The 26,237-nt window shown below is 38.3% G+C and overlaps 1 protein-coding gene across 7 annotated transcripts in view; it reads right to left on the reverse strand.

Annotated features, from left to right (window-relative positions):
- Nucleotides 1-26,237, reverse strand: part of PTPRM (protein tyrosine phosphatase receptor type M) — a 469,539-nt gene that overhangs the window by 319,906 nt on the left and 123,396 nt on the right. The window lies entirely within an intron of this gene.

Below are 26,237 nucleotides of genomic sequence, written 5' to 3' on the forward strand. Positions count from 1 at the left end.
AAATTGTTACACTTTGCTAAGTTACCAAAACAACAGTTAAAGCACTCAGGAGTTCACAAAAAATTAACTGGCAAAAAAATTAACTTTGACTTCAGCAAGGCTTTTGACACTGTCTCCCATAGATTCCTCATTAGGAAACTGAATGTGAGCTAGATCAGTGGACAGTGGGGTGGATTGAGAGGTGGATGTGAAATAGAACTCAGAGGGTTGTGATCAGTGGAGCAAGGTTGAGTTGGAGGCCACTAACTAGTGGTGTCCCCCAGGGGTCAGTACGTGGTCCAGTCTTGTCCAACATACTCATCAATGACCTGGACAAGGGGACAGTGTATCCTCAGCAAGTCTGTTGATGATACCAAACTGGGAGGGGTGGCTGACACTCCAGAGGGCTGTGCAGCCATACAGTGTGACCTGGACAGGCTGGAGAGCTGGGCAGAGAAGAACCTAATGAGTTTCAAGAAGGGAAAGTGTAGGGGTTTGCAGCTGGGGAGGAAGAACCCTGTGCACGAATACCGGTTAGGGGTGGACCTGCTGGAAAGCAGTTCTGAGGAGAAGGATCTGGGAGTCCTGGTAGACAGTAAATTATCCATGACCCAGCAACGTGCCCCTGCCGCCAAGAAGACCAATGGAATCCTGGGGTCCATAATGAAGAGTGTGGCGAGTAGGTCAAGGCGGGTCATCCTCCCCCTCTACTCAGTCCTGGTGAGGCCACATCTGGAATACTGCATCCAGTTCTGGGTGCCCCAGTTCAAGAGTGACAGAGAACTACTAGAGCGAGTCCTGTGGAGGGCAACAAAGATAATTTGGGGATTGGAGCATCTCCCTTATGGGGAAAGACTGAGAGAGCTGGAACTCATTAGCCTGGAGAAGAGAAGGCTGAGGGGAGACCTTATTAATGCTTATAAATATCTAAAGGGTGGGTGCAGGGAGGATGGAGTGAGACTCTTGTCAGCAGTTCCCAGTGGCAGGACAAGGGGCAATTGGTACAAGCTGGAGCACAGGAAGTTCCATCTGAACCTGAGGAAAACTTCTGTACTGTGAGGGTGACAGAGCACTGGAACAGGCTGCCCAGGGAAGCTGAGGAGTCTCCTTCTCTGGAAATATGGAAGACCTGCCTGGATGCAGCCCTGAGTAATGTTCTCTAGGGGATTCTGCTTTAGCAGGGGTGTTGGACTAGATGATCTCTAGAGGTCCCTTCCAACTCTGACAATTCTGTGATTATGAACCAGTATCTTCCTGATAACCCAACAAATTTTATAGTCCTTGCAGCTGAGAATCCTACAGTCCTTCATAGAGTATTTTTAAGAAATATTTAACTTGCAGCATCCTGATTAATGTAGTATGTATTGCACAATTAAACCATGTGAAAAACTATCAGTGGCTTAAGAAAAGGAATATAGTCAGCCTGGTTTGAACATATGTCTCTAAATCCTTTGTTTAAAGTGAAAGAATAGAGAAGAATGTCACTGTCAACAGAATAAATCCCACTTTTTTTGTAAGAAACGGGAATAGCTAAAGAGAACTAAATTAAGCAGCAGAATGTAAATTAGATGTGTTTTTACAGTTTTTCTGCTAGAAAGTATCTGGTAAGCTCTTCTTGGTTCATGAAGAAAGGAGTAGGATGTAAAAGCACACTTTTAATTGTTTGACTAAATTTATCTAAGTCTCAGGAAATTATCAATGCCATGACAGGTAAACTACATTACAGAAGTCTTCTGTGACAGTTTGATTTCCTACTTCTGAAGGTCTCCTAACCAATGTTTTCACAAGCTGAAGCTTCTTCTATTCCAGCCCACCAGAAGCAGCACCTTCACTCATACAGCTTTTAACAGACTTGAAAACAAAAAGGACTTCAGCCATCTAGTACAATTTCTACACTCAGAGATGATAAAGTAACATGTAACAGCTTGTTGTATCAAACATAGTAACTTCTATTCTACCCTAAACATATCCTCTAGAGAGTGTTTAAGGAAAACTTTCCTGTAGGCATCTGGATAATGGACCCAAGAACACCCAACTGTAAGAGCCTGGTTTCAGAGAGTGAACATATTCTTGCACCAGGCATGGGCCAACAACTTGTGTTTATGAGCATGAAATTCCATGCTGCCCATTCAATGCAGAGCCATCTCAGGGTAGTCAATGAAGAAAAACTGAATATAGATACATTTGCAACATCAATCATCTTAGAAACTGTGCTTTGCTCAAAGTGTAACAATGTGCTTTATCCGCCCAGAACAGCTTAAACTGCTTGATTTGAAGGTAAATGCTACGGCCTTTTATTTCAGTGGGCCAGATGAATGTGCAATGTGGCTGCAAGAAGTCTCAAGTACTCACCACCACCAGCATCTAAAGTTCACATCTAAGCCAACAACATCCTTGGGGTTCAATCAAGGTTAAGCAAAAAGAAAACAGTGATAAATATTTCATGGAAGCATCCAGTCAATGCTTTAAGCCCTTATTGTCTTTGAAAGGCTGCCATATCATGACGGAATTTTGTTTGATGGTATCTGTTATTCCAGGCATGTGCATTCTGATAAAAGATCAGCTTCTACACCTAGTTTTAACTATGGATCTCCCCACAAGAAAAAATATCCTAATACATATTAAAATGAAAAGTTATAAAGATAATTATATTTCATTAAAGCCATACATTATGTGTAACGAAAATAAAAAAATAATAATAATTGAATGCATTAAAATCTTTCTTACAGTGTGTTTTTCAGATCTAGTCAACTTATCTTCAGTGTTAAGCCGTGTGGAATTTTTTTTATATTTTACTATTGTCATCTGTTAAACCGATGGCTGAAATACTATGCCAGATGGTTATATAAATCTAAAGCATATGGATAAAGTCAATACACAAATAAACACTTAATTTTTTTGGGAAAAAAATAAAAATAAAAAAGGAGGGGGTTCTCAGTCATGAAAAGGAAAAACAAAACAAACCACAATATTTTATCATGTATTTGGGCACATGAGACATATATGCAAAAAGTACCTGCAACTATTCATTGACGTATCTAGTAGGACACAATTACCTGCCAGGAAACAAGGATTCATCAACAAAGTATGTAACATTATAATGAATTCAGTACTCATTCATAAGAGGTAGCAAGTGCATACATTACTATAAACATATTCCTTTTAAAATTTTCCCAGGTGTGCTTTCATGTTTTAACACATGGATGATGTGTTAAACATCCTCAGTCAAAAAGTTTAAATGGAATTAACTTGAGTTCAGTGTTCAGGTCTATGTGTAAATACTACACACAATTCAATAGTTCAAAAGTACACACTGAAATCATACTGAGAATAAAATCTAAGGTAACTGATGGTGTTCAGCATCCATTAAACTCAGGCCTCTTTAATCCACAAACTTGCTAAGTCATCCATATTTCATCATTTTACACAGAGGGTTTAAATAAAGAAATTGGTGGATTTGCTACCACTGCTGCTGCTGCTGTTAACAACTCCTCACTACAAAATGTTTCAGCGGTAATTTAGCAAATATCCAGTTCATTAAAATATTAATTCTAAGAAGATTCAATACTTGGAGAAGAAAATAAAGACTAGATTAGCTCCAGAGTAAATGGACAAAATAGAAAAATAGGCTGGAGAGTTGGGCAAGGAGAAATTCGATGAAATTCACCAAGGGCAAGTGTAGAGTCTTGCATCTGGGAAAGCACAACCTCATGTACCAGTACAGGTTCGGGGCTGACCCGCTGGAGAGCAGGGTAGGAGAAAGGGACCTGGGGGTCCTGGAGGACAGGAGGATGACCATGAGCCAGCAATGTGCCCTTGTGGCCAAGAAGGCCAAGGGCATCCTGGGGTGTATTAGAAAGGCGGTGGTTAGTAGGTCAAGAGAGGTTCTCCTCCCCCTCTATTCTGCCTTGGTGAGGCTGCATCTGGAATATTGTGTCCAGTTCTGGGCCCCTCAGTTCAAGAAGGACAGGGGACTGCTTGAAAGAGTCCAGTGGAGAGCCACAAAGTTGATTAAGGGAGTGGAACATCTCCCTTATGAGGAAAGGCTGAGGGAGCTGGGTCTCTTTAGCTTGGAGGAGACTGAGGGGTGACCTCATCCATGTTTACAAATATGTTAAGGGCGAGTGTCAGGAGGAGCCAGGCTTTTTTCAGTGGTGACCAGTGATAGGACAAGGGGCAATGGATGCAAACTGAAGTGTAGGAGGTTCCACGTAAACATCAGAAAAAAATTCTTTACTGTGAGAGTGACAGAGCACTGGAACAGGCTTCCCAGAGAGGTTGTGGAGTCTCCTTCTCTGGAGACATTCAAAACCTGCCTGGACACGTTCCTGTGTGATGTGCTCTAGGTGACCCTGCTCTGGCAGGGGGGTTGGACTAGATGATCTTTCGAGGTCCCTCCAACCCCTAAGATTCTGTGATTCTGTGACAATTGAGCATCCTGGTAATCCTAATTAGCATCAATGGAAATCTTCTGTAAAGCGTCCATAAAGGAATCATAGAATCACAGAAATTATATTTTGTACAGAAAAGATGTCTAAAAGATAGAGTGACACAAGAATGGAAAAAAAATAGCATTTGTTTTAAAAATAAGAAATCTGACAACTCAAAAGGCAATGTACTATGCTACAGAAATGATTGAAATGGCACAAGAGATATTTTCCAGTCACTTCAGCAAGTTTTCACCACGTCACACCACTTTTTGAGAATGCAATGAAATTGAATGCAGTATCATTTTTCATTCATGAAGAAAATGTGAACAGTGAACAAATAAAGTTACTTTGCTGATTTTTCACCAGTCTTATACATGGCTGAGCGCAAAGGAATAGTTTTACCTTCCAGAGTGTAACAACAGGGATGAACTATTCAGATTATAATTGCAATCCTATTGTGATTCATTGATGAAAGTACTTGTGTTTAACCTATTTGAGCATCTGTATTGAGGATTTTGACTCTCAGTATTTGAAACTCATATTAAATGAAGGAAAGCAGAAAGTCTGATTTTAAGAACAGATATTCTATGTATTATTAGCTTATTCACAAAACACACTACAGGTGCAGAAACTTCTCCTTGTAAGGCTGAAGGGTATAAAAAAATACCTTGTGTCAAAAAAGCTGTGATTAGGTAGATACAAAGACTTACTTTCTACTAACTAAACAGCGTTACCTAAATGCCAGCCAACCCTACTGCCAGCACTCACAAGGGGTGGCTGCCTTTTACCAGTAAAATACCACTGAATACCATATGCAGATGGATTCCAAGGCTAAAACATAATCGATCCCACTGTCAGACAAGGCAAAGTCAACATATATTTTGTTTTATTTGTTATGAACATGTGTACGGGCCCTTTTGTAAGCACTGCAGAAAGCAGAAAACCTGAATTCAGTAACAGCCAGCCTTGGCTGGCTCCCAAAGCTAGTAAAATAGAGTTTGTCTTCAATACTTCTTCCAACTATTTACTAATTTTACAGATAAAAGGAAGTATGTTTTCAGGTAACATTTGAAAATTATGGAGCTGCTGTAATTTGAGAAACCTCTGAAAGCTTAACTAGCACTACCTGAAGAAGCCAGAACATCTGCTCAGATACACCACTTCCAGGTAACAGCACATAAACATCAGTGCCGTTTCTACCCCTGAACTGGCAAAATGAAGTGTGCCAAAATCACCAGTTGTGAGTCTTCCTTTCAGTGCCTCAACTAATGCTCATCAATTCTGTTCATTAACTTACAAAACATTATAATATCTGGTAAATTTTAAGACTTCTTTTGAGCAAGATTTACTCATATTTCCTGTGATCATTTCAATCACTATTACCAATCGTAATACCCCATGTATCATCTCAACTTCCACATATTTCAGAATCAGGTCCTTCTGCAGTCCCTTTTCCAGGAGCCAGAAATATTTAAAATAATTGCTTTCTGATGAATGCTGTTAGTTTTTTCAATATTTCAAGAATTTGAATATTTAATGAATTTCACTATTTATCCTATAAACTTTCTTCTATTTCCTTAGTGACTCTTCTACACTTTTTAACACTGTACTGACATTTTGAAGGTTGTTCCTTATATAACTAATATTACCTATTTGTAAAAAGCAAGCAACATATAGGAAGTCCATACACACAAAATTCACAAGCCATCAGAGAAAAGAACTTCATGTGGGCAAATTTTGGGAGATCTAAGTTTCAGATTCAACTTCTGAACCAACTACTGCATTTTAGAAAAAACAGAAAGCAAAGTCAAAAAGGCAAATTATCCGTATGTTGGAGTACACCAGATGTCAATCAACAAAAATATCCTCTGGTGTGGAGCAAGCTTGAAAATAAACAATGTGAATGTTACAGGTGAAGAAAAGGAAATGAAGTGAGGGAGGATGGGATGGAAAGTGTTGGGGAAAATGTACCATGTGAAGACTCATGACTCCAGGACATGCAAACCCAGCCCCAGGGGGACGTTAAAAGAAAACAAAACTATCCAGCAGCACCTCCCCAGGACTGGAACAGACAAATTCAGGTTGAGAATTCTAGACAAGGGAGCAGGTAAGTATTTGAAATTGTTTATTTTATTTAATTGACATTGGAGAACAATATGGATATTTCCAAAGCCTTCATGCAAAGAAATATGAGAAGGAATTAAGACTCATTTCCACACTCTAACTTAAAGGGAGACAGTCTTTAACAGAAGGGATTCAGCAGGAACTGTGCTTCAATTTGGTTTCAAAGAGACAAGTTTGGTGCAGGACAACAGTCTTGTTTGTTTTAATTTCTGTAAGACCCCTTATCCCACATTTGGCTTAACGCAATATCCCTGGCAGCTCTGCAAGTAGATCCTACAGCCAGTGACAATTGTGTTACCAAGTGTTAAAACAGTAAAAACTGATTTATAAAACACACTCACAAAAGGCAGCTTCCCACAAACGGTACTCAAAGTTTTCTTCAAATTCTCATGGGTCCTCACGATGCAGTTGGCTGGATTTCTTTAAAGCTGGCCTAATATCTTTTACCAGCTCTAACATTTTTTTACTTTCATGCTATGACTGGATCTCAAGCATGCCAGAGCTTAGAGACAGACCTGTCTGAACCTTTTCTTTAAAGTGAGCACACCAAAAAAATACCAAAAAGGCTCTGAAGCAGAAATGTTTTATTAGAACATAAACTTGAACAAACTCTCTTCTCTCTGGAAATACAGATTCTTTCAGGTGAGAGAGATAAAATACAGCCATTTGAAAACAAATACCTTTTCTGCCCAACTGTGTCTTTGCAACAAGGGCCCTTTTCCTCCAGACATGCTTTTCACACTAGCAACTTTCAATAGCCTCTCTGGTCTCAATGAACTCTATTTTTTCTCCTCTGGGTCAACAGAAAAATCTCCTCTCTTTTCATCATTTCTGGCCAGGTTTTGTGTCTCTTCCCCATTATTCTAAGAAAATTCCCCAAGTGCAAGCTTCCCAGTCAGCACATTTTACTGTCTGCTCTATTCTTCTCTGGAAAAGCTTCTCCCATCACCAGACATTTTCAAAGAAGAAATCCTTTTTGCCCCCTCAAAGAATTGCCAGAACACCCCTGACCAAAAAGTACGTAGTTACCAAACATGGACTTATCACAGCATATGATGTGCGCACATAAAATGATTTTAAGACACCTTGAACCACCATCTCATTTGTCACACACAAGATGACAATACATGCATGAAGAATTTTTTGCACGTTCCTTCTGATTTCAAGGAAAGAAGATGAAGTTTCCCATCTTATGAACAGAATAAAACTTGTTTAGCACAAAGGTTCTTTCCCTGCCTCTGAGTGCTAAGCTCACAGATGCCTCCTTGCCCTGTCTGTTCCTAATAGGGGACAGCTCCACCAGTTAATTCTTTAGCAGTGCTACCTGAAGGGAGATTGGAAAAGGTCTGCTAAACACATCAGCTACATCTATCCTAAACAAGGAACGTCAAAATACAGGATTCAAGAAATAAAAGATTAAAGGTTAGGAATAGTAACAATCGACATGGCAGCCAACGAACAGATCTTGTTAAAAAAAGGCCTGGTTTTACAGCCTGGATTGCAAGTATTGCTGAAAAAGATAAATATTTAAAAGACTCCTGTGAAGTGCTTAACATCTTAAGCAAACTGATTAGCGCAGCATAACAGAACACATCAAATGTATTAAAAGCTGAATAACTGAAGCAACTGTTAATGAAGACATTCCAGTAATAAAGGGCTGAGGTTCTGCTAGTAGGATTCTCTTTGGATAGCCATTAAACTACATGCTATTTAACTTCTTTAACAAGGACGTAACAACAGATGTAAGATTGTTTCTGGGAAAAACTGCAATAATACAAACACTGGCAAAACAACACAAGGTGTCTGAGAAGCCAAATCTAGGCAACTCTCAGGACTCAGGGTTAGTCCTCCTGCCCCAGACCAATAGACAGAAGACTGCTGCAGTTCAATGTCCCCAGATACAGCTGGTGGTGAGGCTTCCAAACAAGACAGACAGACACAGACAGACATCAAAATATCAGTGCCTTTTCTGGCATCCCTATAAACACACAGAGCACTCACAAAACAGTATAGACAGCCCCACCCTGTTCCTCCTCTCCAGCTAATGGGATTTTCAGTCTGCTACAGGAACCTACACCCTGCTCCCTCCCAGGTCCTGGCCACCAGACCCAAAAGCCCCTGACTTTCATGGTCCCACACCAGCATCTGGCACTCAAATCACTTTTATTACTCCTTGGTTAGCCTGAAGTTCATGAGCACATACACACAGGAAAGATGAGAGTGCACCCACACACAAGATGGTTAGAAGGAAGATTTAATAAGAATACAGGATAGACTGTGGTGATCAAGCATCAGGCAGAGTCATGCCAGTATATCGAATGGTAAGCTATTTACACCGGATGAGCCTCTTTTAACCATTTATACCTCATTTTTTCCCATGCTTGCTCCTTCCTGATCCAACTTTACTCCTGCCTTTGGTCCCCACATTAAGAGTTGCACATGCAGTGAGGGCAGCAAGCAAAATTGCAAGCCATGTTTTCCAACGAATTGCTAATGTGTCAACTCATATTTTATTATAACTTGGCATTTAAAGTATGAGACAGTTGTTTTGCCACTGAAGAATGTGTAAAACTAACCAGCACATGCCAGCAATTACTGTGGTACCCCAGAAAGCCTCCCTTCTTTTCTGAGCACACTCGTTTTGCTGCACCTCGAATAACATTGGTCTTTATTTTTGTAAATTATTCAACCATCCAATTCAGCATCTAAGAAACAATACTCAGAGGAGATAAGCAGAAATCAGCTTTAACATGTTTCAGGGGAGCTCCTGGAGCAAACCAGTTACTCTTCAGGCAAAAGCTTTGTGTAAGTAAATATAATGGCGAAGGGAATGTGGGTTGATCCTGGATGCTATCCTTATTGAAAAGGGCTATCTCCAAGAACAGGGTTAAGTGCTGCTGGTGCTCTTCTCCCTTCCCAATGACAGGCTGAAAGCTTTGTTAAACACAGAGGTTAATATAAAAAGCTTCTCAAGGCCCTAAGACAGTGAGCTTTGCAACTTTTATAGAAATTCAATTTTGTTTTCAGCTTTAGGTTGCTAGGTTAATGTTTGACTAACAGTCATATCTATATATACTCCTCTGAATTTCAGATCATCCCAGCAGTAAGTTACTTCTCACTTAAAAACAGATTTTAGTTGTACTGTCTGCATACAATATTCTCTGGAAAGTGTACTGCCACCTGGCCAACTGCCAATTTCCTAACTACTGATAAAGGCAAATTGGCATCTTAACACTATCAGGTGTGTAAACTACTACTAAAGTGTTGCACTGATCACTATCTGCAGTAACACAGCATATGCAAATGACATCCATCTTTTGAATTCCTCTCAAATGCCTAATAGTTTGTCCCAGACCTGTAAAACAGAAAACAAAACAGCACTGTATTGCCTCTGGCTCTAAATCCCACAACAATACAGAACCTTCTAAAATCTTGTTTGACATATCAGTAATTTTAGAAGCATATTAGTCTCAAGAGCCATTCTGTTACTGGAGTAATTTACTCCTGGTTTAATGAGTGTGAATAAGAGAACTCACAAGAAATCTACTTTATCTATCAAAGAGCAGGGTAGAATAGAAACAAAACAACTCCGCAGATCTACAGTAGATTACAATGTAGTTTTTAACCTACTCCCTTGAATCAAAGCAACCACCTTTTTCGAATCTGTTTAATATGTTCATCTGAAAGCTTCCTTAGCATGGACTATATATAGCCTCAATTCTTTTACTTCCATGTAAAAAATGTTGCTCAGAAATTAGCTCACCAGTTGAAGTTCAACCAGAGACACCTCCCTACAAGAAACGTCTATGTTTTTTTTTCTGAACTCAAACACTCATTGAAACCACACAAGTAGTGGGCCTCCTCCCCAGTGAAACTATTTTAGATTAGCATTTACAGTGATTTTCCTCCATAGAAACACATCAGAAACCCTAGGTTAAGACTTGTTGAATAAAACTTTAAGAACACCAGGGCCTGTGTTTAGCTGATGAGCAACAGGATGGTTCAGGATCTTTACTCTTGAGCCCATGTCCCCACAGTAAAGCACACTGTTATACCAGCATAAAGACACATGCCCCGTAGCAACTACATGACAGTTTAAGCCTTAATGGATAAGCTACTGCACTTTCCACAGACTAAGTCATACACTTTAGGTATCTATCTCTTATTGTCTCATAGAAATCAGCCTGCACAGTTAACCTATATTATAACGCTATGAAAGCTTTAAAATTGATATAATGGTGCATGCAACTGGGGTTGTTACACCAATCTTAAAAAAACCCCATCAACCCAAAACTCCACCACCATGAATTTAAAATCTGCTTTTAAAATGGAATTTAACTCTAGTCTACACCAAGATTTACATATGTGTGTATATACCACTTTGAAATATTGCACAATTTGGACTTACTCTGCACAGGAATTACAGACCCATTACATCTCCATTCCTGGATCTCTTTCTGTCTTTTTTTAATGCACTTAGGCCTTCGTGACAGAAACAGCTGACAGTATTTTCTGCAAATTGGTATATAAAGCCATATTTCATTTAGGTGTTTTCCTCTTAGGGATCCTGTTACACTTAGCAATGATACGGAGAAGAGTGACACATCTTAAAACATCAGATTTTTTTGTCCTACCTGATTTACAAATTCTAAAGCAAATAAAAAGTACAGAGGTATTTCTTATCCAGGATCTAAGTTATATGACAGGGCTACATGAAAGGGTTTCAGTACATGAAAAATGAAAAAAGCCTCAAAATTATTTAAGGCATAAAGATTGTACTTGCTTAAATAACCTATTTAACTAGTAATTCCACAAATTTGAAATCGCACCTCTAAAGTAAAATTCGTTTTGAAAAAATACCTTCTTGTAATTCCAGGAAGAAAAGACTAGCTCTCAGCTATTTTATTCTAGACATGTCAACCACTACAGTACAACCTCCCTTCAAAGGTTCTTATCTAGAAGAGATTATGTCACAGCCTACATCACAAATAATTCATACAGTGCAGGTTGCCAATTTATCTGTGTTTATTCACATAGTAATTTCCTTCACTGTGGCAACAGGCAGACTTTCCAAAGCCTTTTGTACACTGATAAAGTAGGAATTTTGCTTCTTGTTCTTTTAAAGAGACTTTTTCCAAGCCCCAGAAGGAATTGGTTTTCAGTCTTGTACTACTACGGCTATTTGCTATGTCCCAGTAAGTCTCAACTTTTATCCACCTTAAATAGAGCAGAAAATATCCCTAGATCATTTAACCAGTATATATAATGAAGTTAACATACTTATCCCATGGAACTGTCTGGTTTTTTTCCTGTGCAGTCCCATGGAGGATACTGTTTGATATACCTATTTTCAAGTTCTAGTCTGCCAGAGATGCACTAAAGATACCAACTTGGGCCTGATTCATCACTGAAATAAGCCCTCCAGTTTCCACAATTCCCAGTTCTCAGCAACTTGTCATTCAAGAGAATAACAGGGTTGGGTTTCTTTCCAAGAAGGAAAGCGTAAGATTCTAATTAACACAAGGGCTTAAGGATGTGCTTAAGTACCATTCAGGAAAGCACTTAGATACTTACCTAATTTGGCTTCAATGGGATTAACACTTGAGAAGGTACATACATGTTTCTGCATGATGCTTTCAGGAGTATTAAGTCTTGTACTACTATGGCTTTTTGCTGTGACATTCCACAACTCATTTTTAAAAACTGTTCATTGAAATACCATTGTATTAATGCATACAATTTTCAAAAATACCTAAGTGGTAAAAAAAACCTAGAGCTGATTTTGAGAGATCTAATTTGTCGATGAAGTCCAGTAGCTAAAAACAGCAATTCAGGAGTTGCAATCTGTAAACTTATATTGGCAGACGTATATATTGTGCATGTTAACAGAGCATCTGAACCAACCCTTGCCCTGAAAAGGAAGAAGTGGTAATTAATTCACCAAAACTCAGACTCCTAAATCCTGAAACTACTTTTCCAACAATATTTAGGCATTTTTCTCAGCAGATTTGTAATTCCTAAAATACCTACAGCAAATGAACCACACAGACCCACATTCAGCACAATTCAGTGTGGCATTTTCTGTTAAATTTTAGATTAAGAGTAGCTGGTGATTCATAAGAAAAAATAGGGCTTGGTGGCAGTGCTCAAGTGAAAATAGTCTGGACAACACTGACTTCAACTCTTGACAATTTTTTTCAAGCCCAGAACTTAATCCAGATGTTAAATATTAAAGCATGTGAATGATTCTGAAGGGGGAAGAGGGATAAATAAGAGTTTTCACTGCTGTGAAAGGGGAATATGTAAAAAAATGTCATTTTAGTTACCTAGTTTTTATTTGACTTCTATATAATTAAATCCAAGGGATTCTGCTATCCTGTCCAAGTTACAGCCTAGAAGCTTTAAAGGAAAGACAAAGTCAATGAAGAAAAGTGCAAAGCATTTTTTTATCTGTTGTTATGGTTTTGTTTGATTCAGCTTCATCTTGCTGATAAGGATACAAAGATGTATTTATGAACATACTCCCCTTTTGGTGTACTACCGACCTTTGTTGTTATTTTCAAAGTCTGTTTCACATAACTAAGTTATTCTTCAGCAGCGTTTTATGAGACCAAAATTTTCAGAAATATTACAAAACATCATAATAAACCAGATTACATTAAAATATTACCAAAAAAATTAAAAATCTTACACTGAAAAATTGCTAGACTCCTTTACAATAAAATAAATACTTTGTGTTTAATTCAGACTATAACTTAGTGTCAAAAGCAGGAATGCAAAAGATAGTGACATAAATTCATTTTTATACAAGCAATAGAATCACATGGCTTTACTCGAGGCATTGTGGCATTCATTTCCTCTCATCTCACTTGTTGTCTTCTTATTTTGTCTAATTATTTTACCTAGCATCATTTTAGTTTGATTTACCAAAACCAAATGGGCAACACCGCATGCAGTGCATGCTGTGATCCTTTGAAGCCTGCCTACCACCTTACGTTTGTGAATATTTTCAAGTGTTATAGCGGTGAAGTTTCAAATAAACAAAATGTGCACTCAGTTTTAAAGACTTATCTGAAATCAGCCCAGGAATAATTTGCCAATCATAACAGTGCCAGAACACATTCAAACTAAAAAATTCATTTATAGCCCAGATATTTTTTAAATTGGCTACTATTACAAGTAATACCTACAACTGTAATACTTGAGATAAAAATAATGTAGCCTCCATTTTCTAAAGTAGTTTGTGCATATTAGACATTACTTGGTATACAGAACCATCCAGACAGAACTGAAAGAAAAAAAAAAAAATAGCAGTAGATATGGTACTGTAAATACTCTCTTCTAAAGTTAGTTTCGAAGCGAGACTTGTTTTAAAATAGATGCCCACTAAGCCCCTTCTTGAGAAAAGCTAGAAAATAAACTAGAAACAAAACCAACCCTTACAAAACACGCATTTTGTGAAGCACAGTGAAAAGCCCAGATCCTCAGGCAAACAGGATTGTTTGCTAAATCTGTTGGATTAATCTGACAACTGAGCACTGCTCACTCAGCTCACTCTCTTTGTTATACTTGTCATATTTTTCCAAGTCATCTGTCTTCTATTCTTTCTTATCACCTGCTGCACACAAGAGGAAAGCTGAGAATAATTACTAAAAAGAGAATGCAGACGTCAGCAATCTTTTTCACGTGTTGCACAACTATGGATTTATAAATTCAGAGATTAAGCTTTAAGCACACATACAAAAACTTGAAATGAAATTCTTGTAAACATATTTCTTCAAGTGCAGGGATATTTTTAACAAATATTCTGAAATGCCTGCTCAGACACAGAAGTTGCTACGTGAAGCACAACAAACAGTTATGTATCAAATGCCATTTAAGCACAAAATGAGTTATTTGTCATGCCAAAGAAGCTGTGCACCACTGTTTGAATTTTATTTAAAGTTTGTACTAACTCTTGTAGCTGAACAAGTCTGTTGAAAATTTATCGCCATTTTACTCTCTTGTGCGAGTCTCTAAAGATAGAGAGGGGGTTTTTAACCAGTTGAAATGGACTTATTTTAAAAAGAAAGAAAACTTTTTCATTAGGCAGTAACATCATCCATTTCTTAACACTCAAACTTGATTTTTTTGTGCGGAATAAAACTCAACGGACTTAGCTGTATGATGAACAATTAATAGATAAATCCATTTAGGCTATTCCTACTCTTTGCTCATCATTTTGATACGGCTTGTCATGATATAGGAGGTAAAACTCACTAAGCTTTAACAGAATGTAAGTTAATTTCCTGAAAGAATAATGTAAGGGAGATTTTTATTAAATCCTAATTAATTCTACTTCATTATCACTTCACTAGGTGGATTGACTGATATCATTACTGTAATGGAGGTCAGTGAGAATGAATCAGTCCAGTCTTATAAAATATACTGCTTTTTCTCATCTTTTTATAATAGTCTGTCACCTTTTCCTGTATTTCAGTAATAAAATTCACACAGGTCATACTGGGAGAGTGAAAAAGCAATGACTGAATGCATCAATTGTAGACAAGCTCTTACTGTCTTAAAAAAAAAAAATAATAATAAAAAAATCATCCAGAACTTCCTCTAGTTGTAGGGTTGCTAATATTGCTCATATGAAATAATTTAACTTTCAGCCTGGCTTGGCAGGGGGCCACAGCTATTGTAATTTCTACAACTCTAGGTTGATCATACATATAAGCATTTCTACTGCCTGATTTATCGTGACCTGACTGTGTGGGTATCAAGAAGTTGCTACAAGAAAGAGGGAGCCTTTGAACTTAATTAAAAGTGAAACTATGCAAATAGCAATATACACATGATCTAAATACGCAGTCATGATCATAAAACTACAGAAAGCATTCACACCCTTACATCCTGCAGTTATCTATCTACCAATTATGCATGCTAAACTACACATGAAAGGCATCCTTTAGATGAAGTAATTTTAACCCCAGATTAAAGAACAAAAAATATAATTTCTACCTTTAAAATCTCAAGTTATTAAGAACAGATGGAAAAACAATGATTTAGCAAAAATACCAGCACTTCAGTTATTCTCTGTAGCATTCTTGATGTTCCATAGCAGCTAAAAAGATTTTTTTTTCTTTTCTTTGAGAGAGTAATACATTAATTCAATCAATTTAAAAAATAAAAATCTGAAAACACTGAAAATTTCTGAGATGTTAGTAAAAATGTTGCTTAAGGGTTCTCAAATGCCCAAGCAAATCATTACCGGGAAACTACTTTTTAATCAAGCATCAGGGGGAAAGCACAAAGTATTTTATTCTCTATGACAATACAGAACATGCTTAAACAGTCAGAAAACACTGTTTGTACTTCAAAATAGACCATTTCCCCAGAAGTAACTAAAATTCTCTTAATGGTTAGCTTACATCCTCAGGGAGATTAAAACTCATATTTTCCTATAGCTTACCTTTCCTTAGAAATTTCCAGTATAAAACATGTAGTCACTCTGGTATTACGTAGTATTTTCCATCTGTCTCAGCTAGAACAGAAATTACAGACTAGCTGTATTTCCCTTTACATTACTCAACTTTGGTTAGTAAGGTTACTAAGACCTAGAGATAAACCTGCAATCCTCAGTACTTCCCCATCTTCCTATTTTATTTTTAATTGTCTGAGGATAAGGAGGAACAGATACTACTTTAATTACATGACTCTGATACTACAGTAGCACAAATAAGTAGTATTTCAGGGTTGGATGTGTCACAAAAGCTCAGATAATACGATAATTGAGTAATATAAACATTCACAATTTTAAAAAAATAGTTGGCATCTTAATAGAAAAAAATTCTGCTGAGCAGTCTAGTGAAAGCTCTACCATTTTTACATTTTCCCTTTCTTCTGCTTTGTTCTTCCACAGATCTTCACACAAACATTTCGCAGCTTTTAGCCTCAAAGTGGTCAAAATGCTCCTAGGTAAATCTTGCAAATCATCACCAAAGATGCTGAAAAGCACAACTAGTGCCCACATACACCCACACGGGCTCTACAAAGATCTGGAAAGGGAGGCATAGAAATTTCAATTGCCAAAAATCTCTAGTCCTTCAAAAGCAATCTGCAGCACCTGATAATACTGAGAAATTTATACATATATATATATATATATATTTAATAATGTTGGCAAGCAGTATCAGAATATTAACACTTCTTTATGACCTCAAAGTAAAATTAATCTCGAGAACCACTCAAACTTGGAACACTTGACACAATGATCTGTCTCTAAAGAGCTACACTGAAGAGGTGTAGCTCAGGCTTTCCAAAACAGAATTCCCTGAAAAGTAAGAACTTTTGCCAGCCTTGCGCTAATATAAAGAGAAATTTCACCTGAGTCAACTGGAGAGCTGGAGCGAGAAAGATATGCAACATCTGAAGCCAAATCAACACCTGTCAGCTTATGCAGGGATACCTGCCTTGCTTCTAGTGTATTACTTAAGAGTAATTAGCCAGTGCTGAGCAGAAACATCCATTTTAAAAGTTTGTATTTTACCAATGCCTTTCATTAAGGGTTTTTGCTTTTTTTTGCTTTTTTTTTTAAAAGAAAATTTCAGTTAAAGGTGCGTTGCAGACTTTGAGGCAGCATTGGTGTTTTAGAGTGGAAAGCAATACAGGTGTCCTCTGTTAGGAGTCATGAAGTAGGGTAAGTACCTCTCAGCCTTAGTTCACACTCTGCCACTGACTCATTAGCTGAAATGAGTCACTTAACCTGCACAGGTCAATCAGGTTGTCTGTAAATTATACCACCCAGACTCATTATTGTTATGACGTGTTCCCCATTTCTGGAAGAACATTTGACATTATTGGATAAATAAGTTATAGATCTTATAACTGCCAGCCAATGAGAAATCAACTTATTAGAAGGCCATGCTGCTCCATTTGCAGTTATTTTGCATGAGAAGCAATTTGCCCAAATAGTCATCAGTGGTGTAAATCACTTCTCAATCCTTCATATTTAAAAGGCTTTACACAAGGTATGCAAAAAGACAGGAATGAAAGAAGGACAGTAATTGTTAGTTCACACAGAACTGAAATAAAAACGGAGACATGGCGCCACAAAAATGAGATACAGTGTTCATCCTGTTCTGGAAAGTAGAACAAATAGTAACTTTTTAGATATAACTTTTTAAAATGTCCTTGATTAATTTTTTGTTTCTTGAAAAGTAGAACAATACTCCCTAGGTAATATTGAGTCCAAATACCTAGTTTACAGTGTAGTATTATTTATTTGACAGGTATGTTAAAACCATGACCATTGAAGCTCTTGATATGTGGTTTACTGTTTTATTATTTGAAGCCAGAAGCAGAAAGACTTAATAATAAGCAGTATTTGGCATTAGTAGGCATAAGAGATATGGAAGTGATCAACTTGTGTTGAGAGAATACACTTTTATTGGTGGACTCCTAGGAAACATCTTGTTACCAACACCTTCTTCTAGGCCTTTTTTTCCCCCTGTTGTTTTAAATAAACAGGAATAAACTGGTTTTTATTTTTGCTAAACAAACAGAAAAAAAATATATCATGCTGATAGAAGGTCTTTCCTGTAACATGAACTTTTGTTAGAGTCAAATGGAATTGTTTTTCAAATGGGCAAAGGATAATTGATACACCATTTGTTTAGTGTACCAGGTATATAGGCAGAAGGTAGTCTAGGAAGCATTACAAGGCCTACCTCTGTAGCCAACATTTCTCTTTATGCCACTATAGACTAGTGCTGCTGCTGAAAGTGGTCCACACATTTCTACTGTGCCTTCCTATTTCTGTTAAATGAGGCTGCACTGTAAATCAAATCAAGGACCCAGCTGATTTTCTGTTTTTTCTGGTTTTGTTTTTTACTGCTGGAGATGTAGAAGAAGGTTGTGTCAGGTTCCCAAGGGTACTACCAGGCCATGCTGTCCCACTCCACAAGCTGCCCCTGCATTCCCATTGCAGCTCAGCCCTGGGCCATCACTCCTTGCCCCAGCAATGCTAGAGGAGTGCCCCTTTCCAGCCCCGTCTCTGGTCCCTTCTGCTTCAGCTCCTGCCCAGGGCTCCTGGTTGGACCCTGTACCTGGGACTTTCCCTGGATCCCAGTAGCAAAATGTTACTCCTGTTACTGGCTCTGCCAGCTGCACTGAGATCCTATGGGACTGTGACCCGCCTGTGAAGGCACAGCCAGTGCCAGGGTCACCCCTGGCTCCTGAATCCCCTTCCCCTAAGGAAGCAGCCAGCCTTTGCTGCTCCCTGATGGGGGAAGGAAGGTGGTGGTCAAATTAATATAAGCATGAGCAAAACTACTAAGAACTAGGCTTCATCTCAGCTCATCCACAGGAAATAATAATGTACTTCCTTCCCAGTTGTACCAACCTCAGTAAAAAATGAAATAAATTACATTTAAAATATCACATTTGTTATGTGAGATAGCACTTACCAAAGAGCTGTTGTTTGAGGTGTTCTGTAAAAGCATTTACAAACATTTTCCATCTAATTTTGTATAACAGTTTGAGAACCACTTCTTCATTAACTGAAAACGGATGCAAGAAATCTACCCTCACCCTGATAACCACTGATCCTTTATCTATCTAAAGGACAACCTTTATGGCTCTCCCAGATATCAAGCTAATGATAGACCAAGAAACCTGACTGGGACGAACAGCTATGGTGTACCTCCAAAACAGGAAACGGCAGCCACGTGGCCCATTACATTTCTTTCTAAGGATGATCTTGCCATATGGGAAACTAGAAGCTGAAGGCATAACATGATCCTGAAAGGCTTCTAAAAGCAGGAGCTATTCCACTCAATGTCAAAATGCTAAAGAAAGGTGTTTTGGGGTTAGGACAATGGATTAATTTGACAGAACACAGGAAGGCCTAATTTCAACTTTAAATTGCCTCAGTAAAAAGAAACTGTTGTAAAATACCAAAATATCTTAGCCGGGTATCCAAATATGCATTAGACTTGAATTAATGTTAACAGTCTTCCAACATCATACTAGACATTTTCTTTTTGAAATTACTCTTGCATTCCAAATTCTTTTCCAGCAGCTATCAATTCTATGAACCACAGATCATGATTTATTGACTTTCCCTACTCACACCACAATATGATTTTCATCTGCTTATCTAGCACAGATTCTTCTAACCTTCATGGCAAGATAAAAAGGGAGAATATTTATTAAATGGATGGAATCTTGAACTAGATTTCAAGGCTGATTGTTGCGAGAGTGCTGAGTGAAACACAAAATTAAGGAATTTGCTTGACAACAACAAAACCAACCTACCATGAGACAATAAAATGAGTATGTATTTTTTCTAGTACTTTTTATTTCCCAACCACCCCTTTTCAGATGTACCTCTAATATTTGTTCTTTACCCTAGCCAATCTAACTTTGTATGTGTGCTGAAAGTGTCTTGCTTCTGATGTAATTTCTTACACTTAAAGAAAGGTTCAAGAGGAACCTACCTTTGAACACTAAGTCTGAGCAACATTTTAACTCTGCTTCTCTCTCTATTGAGAAGTACAGCAAAATACAGAGGGGAACTTCAGGAACCACAACTGTGCAATACTAGGTTGGATCTGATGTCAGCGTGCTCCAGCAGCTGGCGTCTTGCCTATGGTTAAAGGAAATCCTTTGGAGACAGCAGCTACCAACACTAAAGTAGGCTGTCCTGAGACAATCTGGAGTCTGTATTAGTCCTTTCCCAATGTCTAGGAGTTAAAAAAAAAAAAGAGTTTAGAAAGGCAGAGAAGCTAACACTCCCACTGTAGTGACAAACCCTACTACACCACCATATGGTACACACAGATTTATTGCCTTGAGTTTTTTCCTTGAGCAAATTGTGTGGTAACATTTAGTATCTGTTCTATATTTAACACATCAATATTTAAATATTATGCTACTTTGTTATACACTTGTTTGTGTATATTGTATGAAAGCAGTTGATTTATTGTTTCTAAGACTGGAAGGATTTTGGTTTAATATTCCATCCTAATTGAACAGAAGTAATACAAATTTTGCTAAGTGCTGTTGTTTGAGTAAATAGAATATTAAGACATGTTGTGTGTTCCTTGTAAAGAAACAAACAAATAAAAAATTCCTTCTCTTCTCCCAAAGGAACTTCAATAAAATTAAGTGCATTCCCACCCAAGCCTCAGAGGAAAAATATTTCAGAGATCCTTACAAGCCATTTGGAACTGCAAAGTAAAACTAGACTTACACTTCCTCAATATAACGGAGTTATAAACTTCCAAATTAATATAAAATAACTATACAGAATAGACTACTCTTCCTTCGTTGCTATTTAAAAAAAATCTGAAGGCAGAGGGAGGAGTATTAAGAGAGCAGGAAAGGAAAGAATGATACAGGAAAAGTATTTTACCATGTTCTCTACATATAAGTTTATTATTGAATTACAAGTACCATACTCACAAAATACAGTCCATCAGAACTTCAGCTGTGTGCATTTGCGTAAGTCTAACTTAGCATAAGAAAATGATGTCCTGGTGAAATCAATGGCAGTGATGGACAGGCTAACTGTAATTCAGCTTCAGCTCCTGGTCAATATTTAGTAACACATTGGATCCAACATGCTGTGTCAATTCTAAGTATGATGTCCTCAAAACTTCAAGAAGCAGATAATGTCTTATTTTAACTAATTATTCATCTTGCTAAAAGACCCTTTAAAATTTACTTAAAAATTTGTTTCCAACAATGAGATCTGGCTCTTTTAAAAGACCATGAGAATATTTGAGGCAAAATGCTTTTTGATACCATAACAAAGAATGCATCAAACAAAGAAAAACAGTAATTATACTTTTAATTACTGTGCTATAATTAACACATCTCATATAACAAACTTGAGACTTGTAGACAAAGAATACCAGATGAGGGCACAACTTGGTGTTTTCTGCTGTTATTTGCACTTAATTAGCAACCTCTAAATAGCAAAAAAAAAAATTGTATCAATTTCTGAAAACATGCTTTATCACAATTTAACCTTGACACGGAATGTGTTGTGAAGCTCTGTATTAAGTACTGAAGAATGTCTTGGTATAGCAGACTGTAACATCATTTCTCTTGAATGTAAGAAATGCAGCTGTGTGCATGGAAGGCAAGTGAAGCTGAATCTCTTCATGTGTTGGTTTCAAAGTAACAGCAACTACCTTGCTCAGAATACCCTGTGGCCCAGCAGATGTATTGAAAATCATCAATGTGGTTACATCCAATTGCAAGTCAGGCCTTCTGGAGTTGGAATACATGCAGCCATAAATATTAATGTGTGTGCTTTTTTAGACCTATCTTCAAATGTTCCATCAAATTTTCTTTAAACGAGGAAAAACATAAAGTAACACATTTTAATAGGCAGAGTAAAGCTCAGGCAACTTTTAAGTAAAAAGGATATCCCAGAATCCTTTAGGGAATTTGACAGTTTCTTCTTTCCTAGATTCATTGATATGCCAAAATGCAGCACACCAACAAAGCTTTAGTTAGGAAATTAATCTGTGAAAAATAATAATGCTTAGAAAAAGCATCTTGAGTTAGAGGTGGCAAAGAGATAAATTTGGCACACAAATGCAACAGCTGATGCAAAACACAAAGTCTATAGCTAGCAGATTCAGCAGAATTTAGAGAGATGCTTATGAAGACTTCTAGATGACAGAAATCTCATGCACACAATCAGTTTAAAGCAGAAGGAAGAGAGAATTAAATTCTTGCAAAAAAATAAATATATTATCCCAAGAAGTATGGCACATGAACTGTTCAGAACTGGAAAAAGGACAGAATCTTGAAGGAACATACCACAAGAATCTCAAAGTAACAAAAAGGAATACATCTTTTTACAATTAAGTTTTCCTTCCATTACAAAGATCTGTCATTTAACAAATATAGTACAAAAATTATCACATCTGTCAGGCTTTAGCCTTACAATAGTATCAAAAGGCTCTTAAATGGCAAAATAAAGGAAATCCACAACTTCATCGTTCAAGCAGCCTACAAAATAGTGGCCTCAGGTTACATAATTCCAAACACTATTCTCAATATGAATGAAATTCACTGGTGAAAGAAACTAGACAACCTGAGAATATACCAGAGGTTCTTCTATATTCTCTTACCCAGGATAGGCTCAATTTGCCAAACACAAAAGATAAATAGCAGCACTTTAGTCACTGAAGCAACATTGCAGTATCAATTTTTATTTCCGTACTACAGGCAGAGAATTAGCTTTTCCAAAAGAGTATTTTCATTTGAACGACAATTGATATGGGTAAATAAAAGATCTCAGAGGAGCTCTTTCCTGGTACTTCGAAGGCAAATACACTAATGGGAAACAAACTTTTTATTTATGTCTGGATAATTATACAGGGGCATTGCTAAATATCTTTCAGTAGATCATAACAATTACAGAATTCAGATTTCAGAAATAACCCACTTTGGAGAATATTTTTTTTATGACCCATTTGCTAGTGAGTCAGAAGATCACTGCTGCTTAGTGAAAATTATTTCTACCACCTATGATGGAGAATAACTTGATAGAAATGTATGAATCTAATCTAAACTTTAATACTATAAAGAATGTCAAATAAGAGTTGGAGGCATTTGCAATATGTAAGGCTTGAAGAGGAGGAGAAGAGAATGATCAAATTAAAGGGGAGACTGGAGAAGATACTGACATCCTGCTGGTGCTGTGCAGCTGTGAATACTACATCTAATATTAATGCATTTTAGGCATGAAGAAATCCTACTGATTTGTGAATGTGTATTACAAAGGTTGTTGTTCTTTTTTTGTTATGTTTTGTTTTTAATAAACTTTGCTTCTTCATAGACTTGCAGAGGAGGTAAAATTACCTGGTTTAGTACTTTATGTACTTGAAAGTACAACTGGCTGCAGACACACTACAACAATTAGCATGGGTAATTTAAATTCAACAGGCATTATAATATGCCCTTGCAAAATATAGATTTTTCATGCTGTAAGCAAAATAATAATAAACTTCTTATATAACTGTTGTTACTGCTACATGAAAAAGGAGGGGGGAAAAATCCGCCATGGACTTAGTAAAGCTGCTTACATTTTGCAAGCCATGTAAGTAAAATACCTGAATTGAAACTCCTTCAAACAACTTTCTGCCTTCCCAAATGTGCCTCACACTAAAATTAAATCCAGCAAGAAAAACACAACAGCACACATAACAGCTAAATATCATTGCTGAAAGACACCACATCTCTTCATATATGGTACATTATTCCACTGCAAAATTTCAAGGTCTCAGGCTGCTTTAAATTTCACATAGTGCAGAACTTGGACACAGTCTACTCTAAAACAAGTCGATTGGCTGTTTCAGGCACATAATCATTGTTAGTGCTGCTACATGATGAGCTTCCAGAACTCAGGTAGCATCTTCCTATTGTCATGCATAGTGCTTTTTGGATTAATCAGCTCCCATAGGCACTAGCTCAAGAACAGGTGCACAAAATCCCACTGATCTCATCAGCCCAGCCTGGACCTTTCAAAGGCATTTTGATGGGTGGCTAGTTAATAAGAAAACATCATATGGAAATACCAAAGAAAACAAGCTTTACATCCCTTTTTTCAGGTACCCTGCTAGCTTGTAGAAAAGCACCCTGCCCTATTTGGGATACAGAAGGGCCCAAAATACTCACAGAATCACAGGATCACAGAATCCTAGGGGTTGGAAGGGACCTCGAAAGATCACCTAGTCCAACACCCCTGCCAGAGCAGGGTCACCTAGAGCACATCACACAGGAATCTGTCCAGATGGGTCTTGAATATCTCCAGAGAAGGAGACTCCACAACCTCTCTGGGAAGCCTGTTCCAGTGCTCTGGCACTCTCACAGTAAAGGAGTTCTTCCTGATATTAACAGGGAACCTCCTATGCTCCAGTTTGCATCCATTGCCCCTTGTCCTGTCACTGGCCATCACTGAAAAAAGCCTGGCTCTATCCTCCTGACACTCACCCTTTACATATTTGTAAACATGGATGAGGTCACCCCTCAGTCTCCTTTTCTCCAAGCTAAAGACACCCAGCTCTCTCAGCCTTTCCTCATAAGGGAGATGTTCCACTCCCTTAATCATCTTTGTGGCTCTGCGCTGGACTCTTTCAAGCAGTTCCCTGTCCTTCTTGAACTGTGGGGCCCAGAAATGGACACAATATTCCAGACGTGGCCTCACCAAGGCAGAATAGAGGGGGAGGAGAACCTCTCTTGACCTACTAACTACACCCTTTCTAATACACCCCAGGATGCCATTGGCCTTCTTAGCCACAAGGGCACATTGCTGGCTCATGGTCATCCTCCTGTTCACCAGGACCCCCAGGTCTCTTTCCCCTACACTGCTCTCCAGCAGGTCAGCCCCCAACCTGTACTGGTCCATGGCGTTGTTCTTCCCCAGATGCAAAACTCTACATTTGCCCTTGCTGAATTTCATCAAGTTTCTCCCCGCCCAATTCTCCAGCCTGTCCAGGTCTCACTGAATGGCAGCACAGACTTCTGGTGTGTCAGCCACTCCTCCCAGTTTAGAGTCATCAGCAAACTTGCTGAGGGTACATTCTGTACCCTCATCCAGGTCACTGATGAAGATATTGAACAATACCAGTCCCAGTACCGACTCCTGAGGGACTCCACTAGTCACAGACCTCCATCTAGATTCTGTCCCATTGACTACAACTCTCTGACTTCTTCCTTTCAACCACTTCTTGATCCACCTCACTACCTGATCACCAAGCCCGTACTTTATCAGCTTATCTACAAGGATGCTGTGGGAGACAGTGTCAAATGCTTTACTGAAATCAAGATAAACCATATCTACTGCTCTACCATCATCTATCCACCTACTTACTTCCTCATAAAAGGCTATAAGGTTGGTCAAACATGGCTTCCCCTTGGTAAAACCATGTTGACTGCTCTTAGTGACCCCCTCATCCTTGATATGCCTAGAGACAGTGCCAAGAACAAGTTGTTCCATCACCTTTCCAGGGATGGAGGTGAGGCTGACCAGTCTGTAGTTACCTGGGTCCTCCTTCTTGCCCTTCTTGTAGACTGGAGTGACATTTGCTATCCTCCAGTCCTCAGGCACCTCTCCTGTTGCCCATGACTTACCAAAGGTGATGGAGAGTGGCCTAGCAATGACCTCTGCCAGCTCCCTCAGCACCCTTGGATGCATTTCATCCGGACCCATTGATTTATGGATGTCCAGATTGCTCAACTGATCCCTAACCCAATCCTCATCTACCAAGGCAAACTCCTCCTTTATCCTGACTTCTTCTGGGGGTATAGGGATCTGGGGCTCCTGGGGAGAGCCTGCAGCAGTAAAGACAGTGGCAAAGAAGGCATTCAGCACCTCTGCCTTCCTTACATCCTCTGTCTCTAGGGCACTCACCTCATTCAGCAGTGGACCTATATTGCCTCTAGTGTTAGTTTTATTTGCTATGTATTTGAAAAAGCCCTTTCTATTGTCCTTGACCTGACTTGCAAGGTTAAGTTCCAAGGAGGCCTTAGCTTTCCTAATTGCCTCCCTGCATCCTCTGACAACTGTCCTATATTCCTCCCAAGTGACCAGCCCCTCCTTCCATGATCCATAGATTCTCTTTTTCCACTTGAGTTTGCCCAGCAGTTCCTTGTTTAACCATGTTGGTCTCCTGGCTCCCTTACTTGATTTCCTACCCA

This window comes from Apus apus, chromosome 2 (assembly GCF_020740795.1).
Source record: "Apus apus isolate bApuApu2 chromosome 2, bApuApu2.pri.cur, whole genome shotgun sequence".
Taxonomy (NCBI): Eukaryota; Metazoa; Chordata; class Aves; order Apodiformes; family Apodidae; genus Apus; species Apus apus.